Source organism: Gobio gobio (assembly GCF_949357685.1).
Source record: "Gobio gobio genome assembly, chromosome: 10".
Classification (NCBI taxonomy): Eukaryota; Metazoa; Chordata; class Actinopteri; order Cypriniformes; family Gobionidae; genus Gobio; species Gobio gobio.
Window position 1 is genome coordinate 34,629,890 of NC_137116.1, and position 16,102 is coordinate 34,645,991.

The following is a 16,102-nucleotide window of genomic DNA, read 5'->3' on the forward strand; positions in this document are numbered from 1 at the left end:
GTGTTCAGATCAAGTGTTCAATGGAATCAAATAATGTACTATGATATCACAATGACTGTGTTCAGAACAAGTGTTCAATTGATTAAAATAATGTACTACGATATTACAATGACTGTGTGTTCAGAACAAGTGTTAAATGGATTCAAATAATGTACTACGATATCAAAATGACTGTGTGTTCAGAACAAGTGTTCAATGGATTCAAATAATGTACTATGATATCACACTGACTGTGTGTTCAGAACAAGTGTTCAATGGATTCAAATAATGTACTATGATATCACACTGATTGTGTGTTAAGAACAAGTGTTCAATGGATTCAAATAATGTACTATGATATCACACTGATTGTGTGTTAAGAACAAGTGTTCAATGGATTCAAATAATACACTATGATATCACACACTGAATGTGTGCTCAGAACAAGTGTTCAATTGATTAAAATCACACTGTCTTTGTGTTCGGAACAAGTGTTGAATGGATTCAAATAATGCACTATTATATCACACTGACTGTGTGTTCAGAACAAGTGTTCAATGGATTAAAATAATGTACTATGATATCACAATGACTGTGTTCAGAACAAGTGTTCAATGGATTCAAATAATGCACAATGACATCACAATGACTGTGTTCAGAACAAGTGTTAAATGGATTAAAATAATGTACTATGATATCACACTGACTGTGTGTTCAGAACAAGTGTTCAATGGATTAAAATAATGTACTAAGATATCACACTGACTGTGTGTTCAGAACAAGTGTTCAATGGATTCAAATAATGTACTATGACATCACACTGTCTGTGTGTTCAGAACAAGTGTTCAATGGATTCAAATAATGCACTATGATATCACAATGACTGTGTGTTCAGAACAAGTGTTCAATGGATTCAAATAATGTACTATGATTTCACAATGACTGTGTTCAGAACAAGTGTTCAATGGATTCAAATAATGTACTATGATATCACAATGACTGTGTTCAGAACAAGTGTTCAATGGATTCAAATAATGTACTATGATATCACACTGACTGTGTGTTCAGAACAAGTGTTCAATGGATTCAAATAATGTACTATGATATCACACTGACTGTGTGTTCAGAACAAGTGTTCAATTGATTCAAATAATGTACTGTGATATCACACTGACTGTGTGTTAAGAACAAGTGTTCAATGGATTCAAATAATGTACTATGATATCACAATGACTGTGTGTTCAGAACAAGTGTTCAATGGATTCAAATAATGCACTATGATATCACACACTGAATGTGTGATCAGAACAAGTGTTCAATTGATTAAAATCACACTGTCTTTGTGTTCGGAACAAGTGTTGAATGGATTCAAATAATGCACTATGATATCACACTGACTGTGTGTTCAGAACAAGTGTTCAATGGATTAAAATAATGTACTATGATATCACAATGACTGTGTTCAGAACAAGTGTTAAATGGATTAAAATAATGTACTATGATATCACACTGACTGTGTGTTCAGAACAAGTTATCAATGGATTCAAATAATGTACTATGATATCACAATGACTGTGTTCAGAACAAGTGTTAAATGGATTCAAATAATGTACTATAATATCACACTGACTGTGTGTTCAGAACAAGTATTAAATGGATTCAAATAATGTACTATGATATCACACTGACTGTGTGTTCAGAACAAGTGTTCAATGGATTAAAATAATGCACTATGATATCGCAATGACTGTGTGTCCAGAACAAGTGTTCAATGGATTAAAATAATGTACTATGATATCACAATGACTGTGTTCAGAACAAGTGTTCAATGGATTCAAATAATGCACAATGACATCACAATGACTGTGTTCAGAACAAGTGTTAAATGGATTAAAATAATGTACTATGATATCACACTGACTGTGTGTTCAGAACAAGTGTTCAATGGATTAAAATAATGTACTAAGATATCACACTGACTGTGTGTTCAGAACAAGTGTTCAATGGATTCAAATAATGTACTATGACATCACACTGTCTGTGTGTTCAGAACAAGTGTTCAATGGATTCAAATAATGCACTATGATATCACAATGACTGTGTGTTCAGAACAAGTGTTCAATGGATTCAAATAATGTACTATGATTTCACAATGACTGTGTTCAGAACAAGTGTTCAATGGATTCAAATAATGTACTATGATATCACAATGACTGTGTTCAGAACAAGTGTTCAATGGATTCAAATAATGTACTATGATATCACACTGACTGTGTGTTCAGAACAAGTGTTCAATGGATTCAAATAATGTACTATGATATCACACTGACTGTGTGTTCAGAACAAGTGTTCAATGGATTCAAATAATGTACTGTGATATCACACTGACTGTGTGTTAAGAACAAGTGTTCAATGGATTCAAATAATGCAGTATGATATCACAATGACTGTGTGTTCAGAACAAGTGTTCAATGGATTAAAATAATGTACTATGATATCACAATGACTGTGTTCAGAACAAGTTTTACAATGGATTCAAATAATGTACTATGATATCACACTGACTGTGTGTTCAGAACAAGTGTTAAATTGATTAAAATAATGTACTATGATATCACACTGACTGTGTGTTCAGAACAAGTGTTAAATGGATTCAAATAATGTACTATGATATCACACTGACTGTGTGTTCAGAACAAGTGTTAAATGGATTCAAATAATGTACTATGATATCACACTGTCTGTGTGTTCAGATCAAGTGTTCAATGGAATCAAATAATGTACTATGATATCACAATGACTGTGTTCAGAACAAGTGTTCAATTGATTAAAATAATGTACTACGATATTACAATGACTGTGTGTTCAGAACAAGTGTTAAATGGATTCAAATAATGTACTACGATATCAAAATGACTGTGTGTTCAGAACAAGTGTTCAATGGATTCAAATAATGTACTATGATATCACACTGACTGTGTGTTCAGAACAAGTGTTCAATGGATTCAAATAATGTACTATGATATCACACTGATTGTGTGTTAAGAACAAGTGTTCAATGGATTCAAATAATGTACTATGATATCACACTGATTGTGTGTTAAGAACAAGTGTTCAATGGATTCAAATAATACACTATGATATCACACACTGAATGTGTGCTCAGAACAAGTGTTCAATTGATTAAAATCACACTGTCTTTGTGTTCGGAACAAGTGTTGAATGGATTCAAATAATGCACTATTATATCACACTGACTGTGTGTTCAGAACAAGTGTTCAATGGATTAAAATAATGTACTATGATATCACACTGACTGTGTGTTCAGAACAAGTGTTCAATGGATTCAAATAATGTACTATGATATCACAATGACTGTGTTCAGAACAAGTGTTAAATGGATTCAAATAATGTACTATAATATCACACTGACTGTGTGTTCAGAACAAGTATTAAATGGATTCAAATAATGTACTATGATTTCACAATGACTGTGTTCAGAACAAGTGTTCAATGGATTCAAATAATGTACTATGATATCACAATGACTGTGTTCAGAACAAGTGTTCAATGGATTCAAATAATGTACTATGATATCACACTGACTGTGTGTTCAGAACAAGTGTTCAATGGATTCAAATAATGTACTATGATATCACACTGACTGTGTGTTCAGAACAAGTGTTCAATGGATTCAAATAATGTACTGTGATATCACACTGACTGTGTGTTAAGAACAAGTGTTCAATGGATTAAAATAATGTACTATGATATCACAATGACTGTGTTCAGAACAAGTTTTACAATGGATTCAAATAATGTACTATGATATCACACTGACTGTGTGTTCAGAACAAGTGTTAAATTGATTAAAATAATGTACTATGATATCACACTGACTGTGAGTTCAGAACAAGTGTTAAATGGATTCAAATAATGTACTATGATATCACACTGACTGTGTGTTCAGAACAAGTGTTCAATGGATTCAAATAATGTACTATGATATCACACTGATTGTGTGTTAAGAACAAGTGTTCAATGGATTAAAATAATGTACTATGATATCACACTGACTGTGTGTTCAGAACAAGTGTTCAATGGATTAAAATAATGTACTATGATATCACAATGACTGTGTTCAGAACAAGTGTTAAATGGATTAAAATAATGTACTATGATATCACACTGACTGTGTGTTCAGAACAAGTGTTCAATGGATTCAAATAATGTACTATGATATCACAATGACTGTGTTCAGAACAAGTGTTAAATGGATTCAAATAATGTACTATAATATCACACTGACTGTGTGTTCAGAACAAGTATTAAATGGATTCAAATAATGTACTATGATATCACACTGACTGTGTGTTCAGAACAAGTGTTCAATGGATTAAAATAATGCACTATGATATCGCAATGACTGTGTGTCCAGAACAAGTGTTCAATGGATTAAAATAATGTACTATGATATCACAATGACTGTGTTCAGAACAAGTGTTCAATGGATTCAAATAATGCACAATGACATCACAATGACTGTGTTCAGAACAAGTGTTAAATGGATTAAAATAATGTACTATGATATCACACTGACTGTGTGTTCAGAACAAGTGTTCAATGGATTAAAATAATGTACTAAGATATCACACTGTCTGTGTGTTCAGAACAAGTGTTCAATGGATTCAAATAATGCACTATGATATCACAATGACTGTGTGTTCAGAACAAGTGTTCAATGGATTCAAATAATGTACTATGATTTCACAATGACTGTGTTCAGAACAAGTGTTCAATGGATTCAAATAATGTACTATGATATCACAATGACTGTGTTCAGAACAAGTGTTCAATGGATTCAAATAATGTACTATGATATCACACTGACTGTGTGTTCAGAACAAGTGTTCAATGGATTCAAATAATGTACTATGATATCACACTGACTGTGTGTTCAGAACAAGTGTTCAATGGATTCAAATAATGTACTGTGATATCACACTGACTGTGTGTTAAGAACAAGTGTTCAATGGATTCAAATAATGCACTATGATATCACAATGACTGTGTGTTCAGAACAAGTGTTCAATGGATTAAAATAATGTACTATGATATCACAATGACTGTGTTCAGAACAAGTTTTACAATGGATTCAAATAATGTACTATGATATCACACTGACTGTGTGTTCAGAACAAGTGTTAAATTGATTAAAATAATGTACTATGATATCACACTGACTGTGTGTTCAGAACAAGTGTTAAATGGATTCAAATAATGTACTATGATATCACACTGACTGTGTGTTCAGAACAAGTGTTAAATGGATTCAAATAATGTACTATGATATCACACTGTCTGTGTGTTCAGATCAAGTGTTCAATGGAATCAAATAATGTACTATGATATCACAATGACTGTGTTCAGAACAAGTGTTCAATTGATTAAAATAATGTACTACGATATTACAATGACTGTGTGTTCAGAACAAGTGTTAAATGGATTCAAATAATGTACTACGATATCAAAATGACTGTGTGTTCAGAACAAGTGTTCAATGGATTCAAATAATGCACTATGATATCACACTGACTGTGTGTTCAGAACAAGTGTTCAATGGATTCAAATAATGTACTATGATATCACACTGATTGTGTGTTAAGAACAAGTGTTCAATGGATTCAAATAATGTACTATGATATCACACTGATTGTGTGTTAAGAACAAGTGTTCAATGGATTCAAATAATACACTATGATATCACACACTGAATGTGTGCTCAGAACAAGTGTTCAATTGATTAAAATCACACTGTCTTTGTGTTCGGAACAAGTGTTGAATGGATTCAAATAATGCACTATTATATCACACTGACTGTGTGTTCAGAACAAGTGTTCAATGGATTAAAATAATGTACTATGATATCACAATGACTGTGTGTTCAGAACAAGTGTTCAATGGATTAAAATAATGTACTATGATATCACAATGACTGTGTTCAGAACAAGTGTTCAATGGATTCAAATAATGCACAATGACATCACAATGACTGTGTTCAGAACAAGTGTTAAATGGATTAAAATAATGTACTATGATATCACACTGACTGTGTGTTCAGAACAAGTGTTCAATGGATTAAAATAATGTACTAAGATATCACACTGACTGTGTGTTCAGAACAAGTGTTCAATGGATTCAAATAATGTACTATGACATCACACTGTCTGTGTGTTCAGAACAAGTGTTCAATGGATTCAAATAATGCACTATGATATCACAATGACTGTGTGTTCAGAACAAGTGTTCAATGGATTCAAATAATGTACTATGATTTCACAATGACTGTGTTCAGAACAAGTGTTCAATGGATTCAAATAATGTACTATGATATCACAATGACTGTGTTCAGAACAAGTGTTCAATGGATTCAAATAATGTACTATGATATCACACTGACTGTGTGTTCAGAACAAGTGTTCAATGGATTCAAATAATGTACTATGATATCACACTGACTGTGTGTTCAGAACAAGTGTTCAATTGATTCAAATAATGTACTGTGATATCACACTGACTGTGTGTTAAGAACAAGTGTTCAATGGATTCAAATAATGTACTATGATATCACAATGACTGTGTGTTCAGAACAAGTGTTCAATGGATTCAAATAATGCACTATGATATCACACACTGAATGTGTGATCAGAACAAGTGTTCAATTGATTAAAATCACACTGTCTTTGTGTTCGGAACAAGTGTTGAATGGATTCAAATAATGCACTATGATATCACACTGACTGTGTGTTCAGAACAAGTGTTCAATGGATTAAAATAATGTACTATGATATCACAATGACTGTGTTCAGAACAAGTGTTAAATGGATTAAAATAATGTACTATGATATCACACTGACTGTGTGTTCAGAACAAGTTATCAATGGATTCAAATAATGTACTATGATATCACAATGACTGTGTTCAGAACAAGTGTTAAATGGATTCAAATAATGTACTATAATATCACACTGACTGTGTGTTCAGAACAAGTATTAAATGGATTCAAATAATGTACTATGATATCACACTGACTGTGTGTTCAGAACAAGTGTTCAATGGATTAAAATAATGCACTATGATATCGCAATGACTGTGTGTCCAGAACAAGTGTTCAATGGATTAAAATAATGTACTATGATATCACAATGACTGTGTTCAGAACAAGTGTTCAATGGATTCAAATAATGCACAATGACATCACAATGACTGTGTTCAGAACAAGTGTTAAATGGATTAAAATAATGTACTATGATATCACACTGACTGTGTGTTCAGAACAAGTGTTCAATGGATTAAAATAATGCACTAAGATATCACACTGACTGTGTGTTCAGAACAAGTGTTCAATGGATTCAAATAATGTACTATGACATCACACTGTCTGTGTGTTCAGAACAAGTGTTCAATGGATTCAAATAATGCACTATGATATCACAATGACTGTGTGTTCAGAACAAGTGTTCAATGGATTCAAATAATGTACTATGATTTCACAATGACTGTGTTCAGAACAAGTGTTCAATGGATTCAAATAATGTACTATGATATCACAATGACTGTGTTCAGAACAAGTGTTCAATGGATTCAAATAATGTACTATGATATCACACTGACTGTGTGTTCAGAACAAGTGTTCAATGGATTCAAATAATGTACTATGATATCACACTGACTGTGTGTTCAGAACAAGTGTTCAATGGATTCAAATAATGTACTGTGATATCACACTGACTGTGTGTTAAGAACAAGTGTTCAATGGATTCAAATAATGCACTATGATATCACAATGACTGTGTGTTCAGAACAAGTGTTCAATGGATTAAAATAATGTACTATGATATCACAATGACTGTGTTCAGAACAAGTTTTACAATGGATTCAAATAATGTACTATGATATCACACTGACTGTGTGTTCAGAACAAGTGTTAAATTGATTAAAATAATGTACTATGATATCACACTGACTGTGTGTTCAGAACAAGTGTTAAATGGATTCAAATAATGTACTATGATATCACACTGACTGTGTGTTCAGAAAAAGTGTTAAATGGATTCAAATAATGTACTATGATATCACACTGTCTGTGTGTTCAGATCAAGTGTTCAATGGAATCAAATAATGTACTATGATATCACAATGACTGTGTTCAGAACAAGTGTTCAATTGATTAAAATAATGTACTACGATATTACAATGACTGTGTGTTCAGAACAAGTGTTAAATGGATTCAAATAATGTACTACGATATCAAAATGACTGTGTGTTCAGAACAAGTGTTCAATGGATTCAAATAATGTACTATGATATCACACTGACTGTGTGTTCAGAACAAGTGTTCAATGGATTCAAATAATGTACTATGATATCACACTGATTGTGTGTTAAGAACAAGTGTTCAATGGATTCAAATAATGTACTATGATATCACACTGATTGTGTGTTAAGAACAAGTGTTCAATGGATTCAAATAATACACTATGATATCACACACTGAATGTGTGCTCAGAACAAGTGTTCAATTGATTAAAATCACACTGTCTTTGTGTTCGGAACAAGTGTTGAATGGATTCAAATAATGCACTATTATATCACACTGACTGTGTGTTCAGAACAAGTGTTCAATGGATTAAAATAATGTACTATGATATCACACTGACTGTGTGTTCAGAACAAGTGTTCAATGGATTCAAATAATGTACTATGATATCACAATGACTGTGTTCAGAACAAGTGTTAAATGGATTCAAATAATGTACTATAATATCACACTGACTGTGTGTTCAGAACAAGTATTAAATGGATTCAAATAATGTACTATGATTTCACAATGACTGTGTTCAGAACAAGTGTTCAATGGATTCAAATAATGTACTATGATATCACAATGACTGTGTTCAGAACAAGTGTTCAATGGATTCAAATAATGTACTATGATATCACACTGACTGTGTGTTCAGAACAAGTGTTCAATGGATTCAAATAATGTACTATGATATCACACTGACTGTGTGTTCAGAACAAGTGTTCAATGGATTCAAATAATGTACTGTGATATCACACTGACTGTGTGTTAAGAACAAGTGTTCAATGGATTAAAATAATGTACTATGATATCACAATGACTGTGTTCAGAACAAGTTTTACAATGGATTCAAATAATGTACTATGATATCACACTGACTGTGTGTTCAGAACAAGTGTTAAATTGATTAAAATAATGTACTATGATATCACACTGACTGTGAGTTCAGAACAAGTGTTAAATGGATTCAAATAATGTACTATGATATCACACTGACTGTGTGTTCAGAACAAGTGTTCAATGGATTCAAATAATGTACTATGATATCACACTGATTGTGTGTTAAGAACAAGTGTTCAATGGATTCAAATAATACACTATGATATCACACACTGAATGTGTGCTCAGAACAAGTGTTCAATTGATTAAAATCACACTGTCTTTGTGTTCGGAACAAGTGTTGAATGGATTCAAATAATGCACTATTATATCACACTGACTGTGTGTTCAGAACAAGTGTTCAATGGATTAAAATAATGTACTATGATATCACACTGACTGTGTGTTCAGAACAAGTGTTCAATGGATTCAAATAATGTACTATGATATCACAATGACTGTGTTCAGAACAAGTGTTAAATGGATTCAAATAATGTACTATAATATCACACTGACTGTGTGTTCAGAACAAGTATTAAATGGATTCAAATAATGTACTATGATTTCACAATGACTGTGTTCAGAACAAGTGTTCAATGGATTCAAATAATGTACTATGATATCACACTGACTGTGTGTTCAGAACAAGTGTTCAATGGATTCAAATAATGTACTGTGATATCACACTGACTGTGTGTTAAGAACAAGTGTTCAATGGATTCAAATAATGCACTATGATATCACAATGACTGTGTGTTCAGAACAAGTGTTCAATGGATTCAAATAATGTACTATGATATCACACTGACTGTGTGTTCAGAACAAGTGTTAAATGGATTAAAATAATGTACTATGATATCACACTGACTGTGTGTTCAGAACAAGTGTTAAATGGATTCAAATAATGTACTATGATATCACACTGACTGTGTGTTCAGAACAAGTGTTAAATGGATTCAAATAATGTACTATGATATCACACTGTCTGTGTGTTCAGATCAAGTGTTCAATGGATTCAAATAATGTACTATGATATCACAATGACTGTGTTCAGAACAAGTGTTCAATTGATTCAAATAATGTACTATGATATTACAATGACTGTGTGTTCAGAACAAGTGTTAAATGGATTCAAATAATGTACTACGATATCAAAATGACTGTGTGTTCAGAACAAGTGTTCAATGGATTCAAATAATGTACTATGATATCACACTGACTGTGTGTTCAGAACAAGTGTTCAATGGATTCAAATAATGTACTATGATATCACACTGATTGTGTGTTAAGAACAAGTGTGCAATGGATTCAAATAATACACTATGATATCACACACTGAATGTGTGCTCAGAACAAGTGTTCAATTGATTAAAATCACACTGTCTTTGTGTTCGGAACAAGTGTTGAATGGATTCAAATAATGCACTATTATATCACACTGACTGTGTGTTCAGAACAAGTGTTCAATGGATTAAAATAATGTACTATGATATCACACTGACTGTGTGTTCAGAACAAGTGTTCAATGGATTCAAATAATGTACTATGATATCACAATGACTGTGTTCAGAACAAGTGTTAAATGGATTCAAATAATGTACTATAATATCACACTGACTGTGTGTTCAGAACAAGTATTAAATGGATTCAAATAATGTACTATGATATCACACTGACTCTGTGTTCAGAACAAGTGTTCAATGGATTAAAATAATGTACTATGATATCACAATGACTGTGTTCAGAACAAGTGTTCAATGGATTCAAATAATGCACAATGACATCACAATGACTGTGTTCAGAACAAGTGTTAAATTGATTAAAATAATGTACTATGATATCACACTGACTGTGTGTTCAGAACAAGTGTTCAATTGATTAAAATCACACTGTCTTTGTGTTCGGAACAAGTGTTCAATGGATTCAAATAATGTACTAAGATATCACATTGACTGTGTGTTCAGAACAAGTGTTCAATGGATTCAAATAATGTACTATGACATCACACTGTCTGTGTGTTCAGAACAAGTGTTCAATGGATTCAAATAATGCACTATGATATCACAATGACTGTGTGTTCAGAACAAGTGTTCAATGGATTCAAATAATGTACTATGATTTCACAATGACTGTGTTCAGAACAAGTGTTCAATGGATTCAAATAATGTACTATGATATCACAATGACTGTGTTCAGAACAAGTGTTCAATGGATTCAAATAATGTACTATGATATCACACTGACTGTGTGTTCAGAACAAGTGTTCAATGGATTCAAATAATGTACTATGATATCACACTGACTGTGTGTTCAGAACAAGTGTTCAATGGATTCAAATAATGTACTGTGATATCACACTGACTGTGTGTTAAGAACAAGTGTTCAATGGATTCAAATAATGCACTATGATATCACAATGACTGTGTGTTCAGAACAAGTGTTCAATGGATTAAAATAATGTACTATGATATCACAATGACTGTGTTCAGAACAAGTTTTACAATGGATTCAAATAATGTACTATGACATCACACTGTCTGTGTGTTCAGAACAAGTGTTAAATTGATTAAAATAATGTACTATGATATCACACTGACTGTGTGTTCAGAACAAGTGTTAAATGGATTCAAATAATGTACTATGATATCACACTGACTGTGTGTTCAGAACAAGTGTTAAATGGATTCAAATAATGTACTATGATATCACACTGTCTGTGTGTTCAGATCAAGTGTTCAATGGAATCAAATAATGTACTATGATATCACAATGACTGTGTTCAGAACAAGTGTTCAATTGATTAAAATAATGTACTACGATATTACAATGACTGTGTGTTCAGAACAAGTGTTAAATGGATTCAAATAATGTACTACGATATCAAAATGACTGTGTGTTCAGAACAAGTGTTCAATGGATTCAAATAATGTACTATGATATCACACTGACTGTGTGTTCAGAACAAGTGTTCAATGGATTCAAATAATGTACTATGATATCACACTGATTGTGTGTTAAGAACAAGTGTTCAATGGATTCAAATAATGTACTATGATATCACACTGATTGTGTGTTAAGAACAAGTGTTCAATGGATTCAAATAATGCACTATGATATCACACACTGAATGTGTGCTCAGAACAAGTGTTCAATTGATTAAAATCACACTGTCTTTGTGTTCGGAACAAGTGTTGAATGGATTCAAATAATGCACTATTATATCACACTGACTGTGTGTTCAGAACAAGTGTTCAATGGATTAAAATAATGTACTATGATATCACAATGACTGTGTTCAGAACAAGTGTTCAATGGATTCAAATAATGCACAATGACATCACAATGACTGTGTTCAGAACAAGTGTTAAATGGATTAAAATAATGTACTATGATATCACACTGACTGTGTGTTCAGAACAAGTGTTCAATGGATTAAAATAATGTACTAAGATATCACACTGACTGTGTGTTCAGAACAAGTGTTCAATGGATTCAAATAATGTACTATGACATCACACTGTCTGTGTGTTCAGAACAAGTGTTCAATGGATTCAAATAATGCACTATGATATCACAATGACTGTGTGTTCAGAACAAGTGTTCAATGGATTCAAATAATGTACTATGATTTCACAATGACTGTGTTCAGAACAAGTGTTCAATGGATTCAAATAATGTACTATGATATCACAATGACTGTGTTCAGAACAAGTGTTCAATGGATTCAAATAATGTACTATGATATCACACTGACTGTGTGTTCAGAACAAGTGTTCAATGGATTCAAATAATGTACTATGATATCACACTGACTGTGTGTTCAGAACAAGTGTTCAATGGATTCAAATAATGTACTGTGATATCACACTGACTGTGTGTTAAGAACAAGTGTTCAATGGATTCAAATAATGTACTATGATATCACAATGACTGTGTGTTCAGAACAAGTGTTCAATGGATTCAAATAATGCACTATGATATCACACACTGAATGTGTGATCAGAACAAGTGTTCAATTGATTAAAATCACACTGTCTTTGTGTTCGGAACAAGTGTTGAATGGATTCAAATAATGCACTATGATATCACACTGACTGTGTGTTCAGAACAAGTGTTCAATGGATTAAAATAATGTACTATGATATCACAATGACTGTGTTCAGAACAAGTGTTAAATGGATTAAAATAATGTACTATGATATCACACTGACTGTGTGTTCAGAACAAGTGTTAAATTGATTAAAATAATGTACTATGATATCACACTGACTGTGTGTTCAGAACAAGTGTTAAATGGATTCAAATAATGTACTATGATATCACACTGACTGTGTGTTCAGAACAAGTGTTAAATGGATTCAAATAATGTACTATGATATCACACTGTCTGTGTGTTCAGATCAAGTGTTCAATGGAATCAAATAATGTACTATGATATCACAATGACTGTGTTCAGAACAAGTGTTCAATTGATTAAAATAATGTACTACGATATTACAATGACTGTGTGTTCAGAACAAGTGTTAAATGGATTCAAATAATGTACTACGATATCAAAATGACTGTGTGTTCAGAACAAGTGTTCAATGGATTCAAATAATGTACTATGATATCACACTGACTGTGTGTTCAGAACAAGTGTTCAATGGATTCAAATAATGTACTATGATATCACACTGATTGTGTGTTAAGAACAAGTGTTCAATGGATTCAAATAATGTACTATGATATCACACTGATTGTGTGTTAAGAACAAGTGTTCAATGGATTCAAATAATGCACTATGATATCACACACTGAATGTGTGCTCAGAACAAGTGTTCAATTGATTAAAATCACACTGTCTTTGTGTTCGGAACAAGTGTTGAATGGATTCAAATAATGCACTATTATATCACACTGACTGTGTGTTCAGAACAAGTGTTCAATGGATTAAAATAATGTACTATGATATCACAATGACTGTGTTCAGAACAAGTGTTCAATGGATTCAAATAATGCACAATGACATCACAATGACTGTGTTCAGAACAAGTGTTAAATGGATTAAAATAATGTACTATGATATCACACTGACTGTGTGTTCAGAACAAGTGTTCAATGGATTAAAATAATGTACTAAGATATCACACTGACTGTGTGTTCAGAACAAGTGTTCAATGGATTCAAATAATGTACTATGACATCACACTGTCTGTGTGTTCAGAACAAGTGTTCAATGGATTCAAATAATGCACTATGATATCACAATGACTGTGTGTTCAGAACAAGTGTTCAATGGATTCAAATAATGTACTATGATTTCACAATGACTGTGTTCAGAACAAGTGTTCAATGGATTCAAATAATGTACTATGATATCACAATGACTGTGTTCAGAACAAGTGTTCAATGGATTCAAATAATGTACTATGATATCACACTGACTGTGTGTTCAGAACAAGTGTTCAATGGATTAAAATAATGTACTATGATATCACAATGACTGTGTTCAGAACAAGTGTTCAATGGATTCAAATAATGCACAATGACATCACAATGACTGTGTTCAGAACAAGTGTTAAATGGATTAAAATAATGTACTATGATATCACACTGACTGTGTGTTCAGAACAAGTGTTCAATGGATTAAAATAATGTACTAAGATATCACACTGACTGTGTGTTCAGAACAAGTGTTCAATGGATTCAAATAATGTACTATGACATCACACTGTCTGTGTGTTCAGAACAAGTGTTCAATGGATTCAAATAATGCACTATGATATCACAATGACTGTGTGTTCAGAACAAGTGTTCAATGGATTCAAATAATGTACTATGATTTCACAATGACTGTGTTCAGAACAAGTGTTCAATGGATTCAAATAATGTACTATGATATCACAATGACTGTGTTCAGAACAAGTGTTCAATGGATTCAAATAATGTACTATGATATCACACTGACTGTGTGTTCAGAACAAGTGTTCAATGGATTCAAATAATGTACTATGATATCACACTGACTGTGTGTTCAGAACAAGTGTTCAATGGATTCAAATAATGTACTGTGATATCACACTGACTGTGTGTTAAGAACAAGTGTTCAATGGATTCAAATAATGTACTATGATATCACAATGACTGTGTGTTCAGAACAAGTGTTCAATGGATTCAAATAATGCACTATGATATCACACACTGAATGTGTGATCAGAACAAGTGTTCAATTGATTAAAATCACACTGTCTTTGTGTTCGGAACAAGTGTTGAATGGATTCAAATAATGCACTATGATATCACACTGACTGTGTGTTCAGAACAAGTGTTCAATGGATTAAAATAATGTACTATGATATCACAATGACTGTGTTCAGAACAAGTGTTAAATGGATTAAAATAATGTACTATGATATCACACTGACTGTGTGTTCAGAACAAGTGTTCAATGGATTAAAATAATGTACTATGATATCACAATGACTGTGTTCAGAACAAGTTTTACAATGGATTCAAATAATGTACTATGATATCACACTGACTGTGTGTTCAGAACAAGTGTTAAATTGATTAAAATAATGTACTATGATATCACACTGACTGTGTGTTCAGAACAAGTGTTAAATGGATTCAAATAATGTACTATGATATCACACTGACTGTGTGTTCAGAACAAGTGTTAAATGGATTCAAATAATGTACTATGATATCACACTGTCTGTGTGTTCAGATCAAGTGTTCAATGGAATCAAATAATGTACTATGATATCACAATGACTGTGTTCAGAACAAGTGTTCAATTGATTAAAATAATGTACTACGATATTACAATGACTGTGTGTTCAGAACAAGTGTTAAATGGATTCAAATAATGTACTACGATATCAAAATGACTGT